Source organism: Phytophthora sojae (genome assembly GCF_000149755.1).
Source record: "Phytophthora sojae unplaced genomic scaffold PHYSOscaffold_6, whole genome shotgun sequence".
NCBI classification, from domain to species: Eukaryota; Oomycota; class Peronosporomycetes; order Peronosporales; family Peronosporaceae; genus Phytophthora; species Phytophthora sojae.
In genome coordinates this window covers 4,440,058-4,445,939 of record NW_009258120.1, presented here as the reverse complement: position 1 = coordinate 4,445,939, position 5,882 = coordinate 4,440,058, and the positions used below count along the sequence as shown (strand labels likewise).

At 56.3% G+C, this 5,882-nt stretch overlaps 10 non-coding genes across 10 annotated transcripts; all 10 read left to right on the top strand.

Moving 5' to 3' along the window:
• The first annotated feature begins 353 nt into the window (after positions 1-353).
• PHYSODRAFT_t1207 lies at positions 354-426 on the top strand. The gene has a single exon. It is a non-coding gene; the product is annotated as a tRNA-Val (tRNA).
• Positions 427-764: 338 nt separating this feature from the next.
• Positions 765-845, top strand: PHYSODRAFT_t1208. The gene has a single exon. It is a non-coding gene; the product is annotated as a tRNA-Ser (tRNA).
• Positions 846-1,558: 713 nt separating this feature from the next.
• On the top strand, positions 1,559-1,631 carry PHYSODRAFT_t1209. Its single transcript has one exon. It is a non-coding gene; the product is annotated as a tRNA-Val (tRNA).
• A 338-nt stretch (positions 1,632-1,969) lies between these two features.
• PHYSODRAFT_t1210 lies at positions 1,970-2,050 on the top strand. The gene has a single exon. It is a non-coding gene; the product is annotated as a tRNA-Ser (tRNA).
• A 713-nt stretch (positions 2,051-2,763) lies between these two features.
• Positions 2,764-2,836, top strand: PHYSODRAFT_t1211. Its single transcript has one exon. It is a non-coding gene; the product is annotated as a tRNA-Val (tRNA).
• A 338-nt stretch (positions 2,837-3,174) lies between these two features.
• PHYSODRAFT_t1212 lies at positions 3,175-3,255 on the top strand. Its single transcript has one exon. It is a non-coding gene; the product is annotated as a tRNA-Ser (tRNA).
• Positions 3,256-3,968: 713 nt separating this feature from the next.
• Positions 3,969-4,041, top strand: PHYSODRAFT_t1213. The gene has a single exon. It is a non-coding gene; the product is annotated as a tRNA-Val (tRNA).
• Positions 4,042-4,379: 338 nt separating this feature from the next.
• Positions 4,380-4,460, top strand: PHYSODRAFT_t1214. The gene has a single exon. It is a non-coding gene; the product is annotated as a tRNA-Ser (tRNA).
• A 713-nt stretch (positions 4,461-5,173) lies between these two features.
• Positions 5,174-5,246, top strand: PHYSODRAFT_t1215. The gene has a single exon. It is a non-coding gene; the product is annotated as a tRNA-Val (tRNA).
• Positions 5,247-5,584: 338 nt separating this feature from the next.
• PHYSODRAFT_t1216 lies at positions 5,585-5,665 on the top strand. Its single transcript has one exon. It is a non-coding gene; the product is annotated as a tRNA-Ser (tRNA).
• The last annotated feature ends 217 nt before the right edge of the window (positions 5,666-5,882 follow it).

The window sequence follows — 5,882 nt, the reverse complement described above, 5'->3', positions numbered from 1 at the left end:
CAATTTCTTAAGGACATAATGCCATGATGCCGAAGCAACCCGTGCGCAGAAAGAGATGACCCGTTTGGCTCCTCGATAGGTAGGTGGCGTGTACACTACCGCCGCGACCGGCTGATTGCGAGGAGGATCCAACCGAGCGCTGCTGAGTACCGTAGATGGAGGGGTCAAGTCGCGAGATGTTTTGGGTCCTGCGATCGTCTTGAAGCATGCGTGGTGGTCTGTGGGCGATGCGAGTGCGATATGGTGTCCAGTCGACGCTGGAAGTTGGCGGTATAGGTCGTTTTGTGCGTGCGTGCGGCGTGATAATTGTGTGGTAAAATGGGACGGTTTGAGGGTTGTGTGATCGTTCGAGTGTCGGTGTCGTCTAGTGGTTAGGACGTGAGCTTAACACGCTCAAGATCGAGGGTTCGATCCCCTCCTCCGATATCTTATTGCCTTTTTCTTTACAACCGCTCGTTCGTGGCCCCTGGACCAGCAGCGCATGCTGTAACCATAGCTCAGTGCGCAGCACATCCGTGTCCAAGCCGCTAGTAGCTTCTATAGCGAACGAGCCACGTGCAGCCCCGGAGACATCGCGATACGAGTATCGCGGTCGGTGAGAGAGGTGAGTGGTGGTTGTTGCGTGTGTAGGTAGGCGCTGACAGCGACGGTAAGGGTAGGCAATGGTAGGCAGGAGGTTGTGGTGCGGTTAGCATGGATGTGCGTTGGCGTACGTGTGTTTGCGGTGAATGTGCTGAGGGTTTGGATTTGTGTCAAATTTTAACGACAGCTTGGCCGAGTGGTTAAGGCGATAGACTAGAAATCTATTGGGGTAACCCGCGTGAGTTCAAATCTCACAGCTGTCGGACCCATTTTATGTGATTCAACCCGAGTCCATCTCGCCTCGTTGTGGCCTTCCCGCGCCTTCCTGTGACGCCACGCACCCAGCCACCACGTCTGCTCATCACACGCGACTCGACAGCACAATGGATACTTGTACACGCCCGCCATAGATTGCGCTACAACCATCGTTCCCACACGCCCGTCCGCTTCGTAAGCGACCATTTCTCAACGGATGATTTCCAAACCCCGCCAGGCTCGAAACCAACTGCGCTGTCCGCAGGTAGGTCAGGCAATGGGACTGACCGCTGCTGGCACGGCACAGCAGGCACGATCGTGGCAGTGTGCCTCGAGGTGTTGGGCTGGGCCAAAAGGCCGGCGACACAGTGTGGTTTGGGCACATGATGCCATGATGCCGAAGCAACCCGTGCGCAGAAAGAGATGACCCGTTTGGCTCCTCGATAGGTAGGTGGCGTGTACACTACCGCCGCGACCGGCTGATTGCGAGGAGGATCCAACCGAGCGCTGCTGAGTACCGTAGATGGAGGGGTCAAGTCGCGAGATGTTTTGGGTCCTGCGATCGTCTTGAAGCATGCGTGGTGGTCTGTGGGCGATGCGAGTGCGATATGGTGTCCAGTCGACGCTGGAAGTTGGCGGTATAGGTCGTTTTGTGCGTGCGTGCGGCGTGATAATTGTGTGGTAAAATGGGACGGTTTGAGGGTTGTGTGATCGTTCGAGTGTCGGTGTCGTCTAGTGGTTAGGACGTGAGCTTAACACGCTCAAGATCGAGGGTTCGATCCCCTCCTCCGATATCTTATTGCCTTTTTCTTTACAACCGCTCGTTCGTGGCCCCTGGGCCAGCAGCGCATGCTGTAACCATAGCTCAGTGCGCAGCACATCCGTGTCCAAGCCGCTAGTAGCTTCTATAGCGAACGAGCCACGTGCAGCCCCGGAGACATCGCGATACGAGTATCGCGGTCGGTGAGAGAGGTGAGTGGTGGTTGTTGCGTGTGTAGGTAGGCGCTGACAGCGACGGTAAGGGTAGGCAATGGTAGGCAGGAGGTTGTGGTGCGGTTAGCATGGATGTGCGTTGGCGTACGTGTGTTTGCGGTGAATGTGGTGAGGGTTTGGATTTGTGTCAAAATTTAACGACAGCTTGGCCGAGTGGTTAAGGCGATAGACTAGAAATCTATTGGGGTAACCCGCGTGAGTTCAAATCTCACAGCTGTCGGACCCATTTTATGTGATTCAACCCGAGTCCATCTCGCCTCGTTGTGGCCTTCCCGCGCCTTCCTGTGACGCCACGCACCCAGCCACCACGTCTGCTCATCACACGCGACTCGACAGCACAATGGATACTTGTACACACCCGCCATAGATTGCGCTACAACCATCGTTCCCACACGCCCGTCCGCTTCGTAAGCGACCATTTCTCAACGGATGATTTCCAAACCCCGCCAGGCTCGAAACCAACTGCGCTGTCCGCAGGTAGGTCAGGCAATGGGACTGACCGCTGCTGGCACGGCACAGCAGGCACGATCGTGGCAGTGTGCCTCGAGGTGTTGGGCTGGGCCAAAAGGCCGGCGACACAGTGTGGTTTGGGCACATGATGCCATGATGCCGAAGCAACCCGTGCGCAGAAAGAGATGACCCGTTTGGCTCCTCGATAGGTAGGTGGCGTGTACACTACCGCCGCGACCGGCTGATTGCGAGGAGGATCCAACCGAGCGCTGCTGAGTACCGTAGATGGAGGGGTCAAGTCGCGAGATGTTTTGGGTCCTGCGATCGTCTTGAAGCATGCGTGGTGGTCTGTGGGCGATGCGAGTGCGATATGGTGTCCAGTCGACGCTGGAAGTTGGCGGTATAGGTCGTTTTGTGCGTGCGTGCGGCGTGATAATTGTGTGATAAAATGGGACGGTTTGAGGGTTGTGTGATCGTTCGAGTGTCGGTGTCGTCTAGTGGTTAGGACGTGAGCTTAACACGCTCAAGATCGAGGGTTCGATCCCCTCCTCCGATATCTTATTGCCTTTTTCTTTACAACCGCTCGTTCGTGGCCCCTGGGCCAGCAGCGCATGCTGTAACCATAGCTCAGTGCGCAGCACATCCGTGTCCAAGCCGCTAGTAGCTTCTATAGCGAACGAGCCACGTGCAGCCCCGGAGACATCGCGATACGAGTATCGCGGTCGGTGAGAGAGGTGAGTGGTGGTTGTTGCGTGTGTAGGTAGGCGCTGACAGCGACGGTAAGGGTAGGCAATGGTAGGCAGGAGGTTGTGGTGCGGTTAGCATGGATGTGCGTTGGCGTACGTGTGTTTGCGGTGAATGTGATGAGGGTTTGGATTTGTGTCGAATTTTAACGACAGCTTGGCCGAGTGGTTAAGGCGATAGACTAGAAATCTATTGGGGTAACCCGCGTGAGTTCAAATCTCACAGCTGTCGGACCCATTTTATGTGATTCAACCCGAGTCCATCTCGCCTCGTTGTGGCCTTCCCGCGCCTTCCTGTGACGCCACGCACCCAGCCACCACGTCTGCTCATCACACGCGACTCGACAGCACAATGGATACTTGTACACACCCGCCATAGATTGCGCTACAACCATCGTTCCCACACGCCCGTCCGCTTCGTAAGCGACCATTTCTCAACGGATGATTTCCAAACCCCGCCAGGCTCGAAACCAACTGCGCTGTCCGCAGGTAGGTCAGGCAATGGGACTGACCGCTGCTGGCACGGCACAGCAGGCACGATCGTGGCAGTGTGCCTCGAGGTGTTGGGCTGGGCCAAAAGGCCGGCGACACAGTGTGGTTTGGGCACATGATGCCATGATGCCGAAGCAACCCGTGCGCAGAAAGAGATGACCCGTTTGGCTCCTCGATAGGTAGGTGGCGTGTACACTACCGCCGCGACCGGCTGATTGCGAGGAGGATCCAACCGAGCGCTGCTGAGTACCGTAGATGGAGGGGTCAAGTCGCGAGATGTTTTGGGTCCTGCGATCGTCTTGAAGCATGCGTGGTGATCTGTGGGCGATGCGAGTGCGATATGGTGTCCAGTCGACGCTGGAAGTTGGCGGTATAGGTCGTTTTGTGCGTGCGTGCGGCGTGATAATTGTGTGATAAAATGGGACGGTTTGAGGGTTGTGTGATCGTTCGAGTGTCGGTGTCGTCTAGTGGTTAGGACGTGAGCTTAACACGCTCAAGATCGAGGGTTCGATCCCCTCCTCCGATATCTTATTGCCTTTTTCTTTACAACCGCTCGTTCGTGGCCCCTGGACCAGCAGCGCATGCTGTAACCATAGCTCAGTGCGCAGCACATCCGTGTCCAAGCCGCTAGTAGCTTCTATAGCGAACGAGCCACGTGCAGCCCCGGAGACATCGCGATACGAGTATCGCGGTCGGTGAGAGAGGTGAGTGGTGGTTGTTGCGTGTGTAGGTAGGCGCTGACAGCGACGGTAAGGGTAGGCAATGGTAGGCAGGAGGTTGTGGTGCGGTTAGCATGGATGTGCGTTGGCGTACGTGTGTTTGCGGTGAATGTGGTGAGGGTTTGGATTTGTGTCAAATTTTAACGACAGCTTGGCCGAGTGGTTAAGGCGATAGACTAGAAATCTATTGGGGTAACCCGCGTGAGTTCAAATCTCACAGCTGTCGGACCCATTTTATGTGATTCAACCCGAGTCCATCTCGCCTCGTTGTGGCCTTCCCGCGCCTTCCTGTGACGCCACGCACCCAGCCACCACGTCTGCTCATCACACGCGACTCGACAGCACAATGGATACTTGTACACGCCCGCCATAGATTGCGCTACAACCATCGTTCCCACACGCCCGTCCGCTTCGTAAGCGACCATTTCTCAACGGATGATTTCCAAACCCCGCCAGGCTCGAAACCAACTGCGCTGTCCGCAGGTAGGTCAGGCAATGGGACTGACCGCTGCTGGCACGGCACAGCAGGCACGATCGTGGCAGTGTGCCTCGAGGTGTTGGGCTGGGCCAAAAGGCCGGCGACACAGTGTGGTTTGGGCACATGATGCCATGATGCCGAAGCAACCCGTGCGCAGAAAGAGATGACCCGTTTGGCTCCTCGATAGGTAGGTGGCGTGTACACTACCGCCGCGACCGGCTGATTGCGAGGAGGATCCAACCGAGCGCTGCTGAGTACCGTAGATGGAGGGGTCAAGTCGCGAGATGTTTTGGGTCCTGCGATCGTCTTGAAGCATGCGTGGTGGTCTGTGGGCGATGCGAGTGCGATATGGTGTCCAGTCGACGCTGGAAGTTGGCGGTATAGGTCGTTTTGTGCGTGCGTGCGGCGTGATAATTGTGTGGTAAAATGGCACGGTTTGAGGGTTGTGTGATCGTTCGAGTGTCGGTGTCGTCTAGTGGTTAGGACGTGAGCTTAACACGCTCAAGATCGAGGGTTCGATCCCCTCCTCCGATATCTTATTGCCTTTTTCTTTACAACCGCTCGTTCGTGGCCCCTGGGCCAGCAGCGCATGCTGTAACCATAGCTCAGTGCGCAGCACATCCGTGTCCAAGCCGCTAGTAGCTTCTATAGCGAACGAGCCACGTGCAGCCCCGGAGACATCGCGATACGAGTATCGCGGTCGGTGAGAGAGGTGAGTGGTGGTTGTTGCGTGTGTAGGTAGGCGCTGACAGCGACGGTAAGGGTAGGCAATGGTAGGCAGGAGGTTGTGGTGCGGTTAGCATGGATGTGCGTTGGCGTACGTGTGTTTGCGGTGAATGTGGTGAGGGTTTGGATTTGTGTCGAATTTTAACGACAGCTTGGCCGAGTGGTTAAGGCGATAGACTAGAAATCTATTGGGGTAACCCGCGTGAGTTCAAATCTCACAGCTGTCGGACCCATTTTATGTGATTCAACCCGAGTCCATCTCGCCTCGTTGTGGCCTTCCCGCGCCTTCCTGTGACGCCACGCACCCAGCCACCACGTCTGCTCATCACACGCGACTCGACAGCACAATGGATACTTGTACACGCCCGCCATAGATTGCGCTACAACCATCGTTCCCACACGCCCGTCCGCTTCGTAAGCGACCATTTCTCAACGGATGATTTC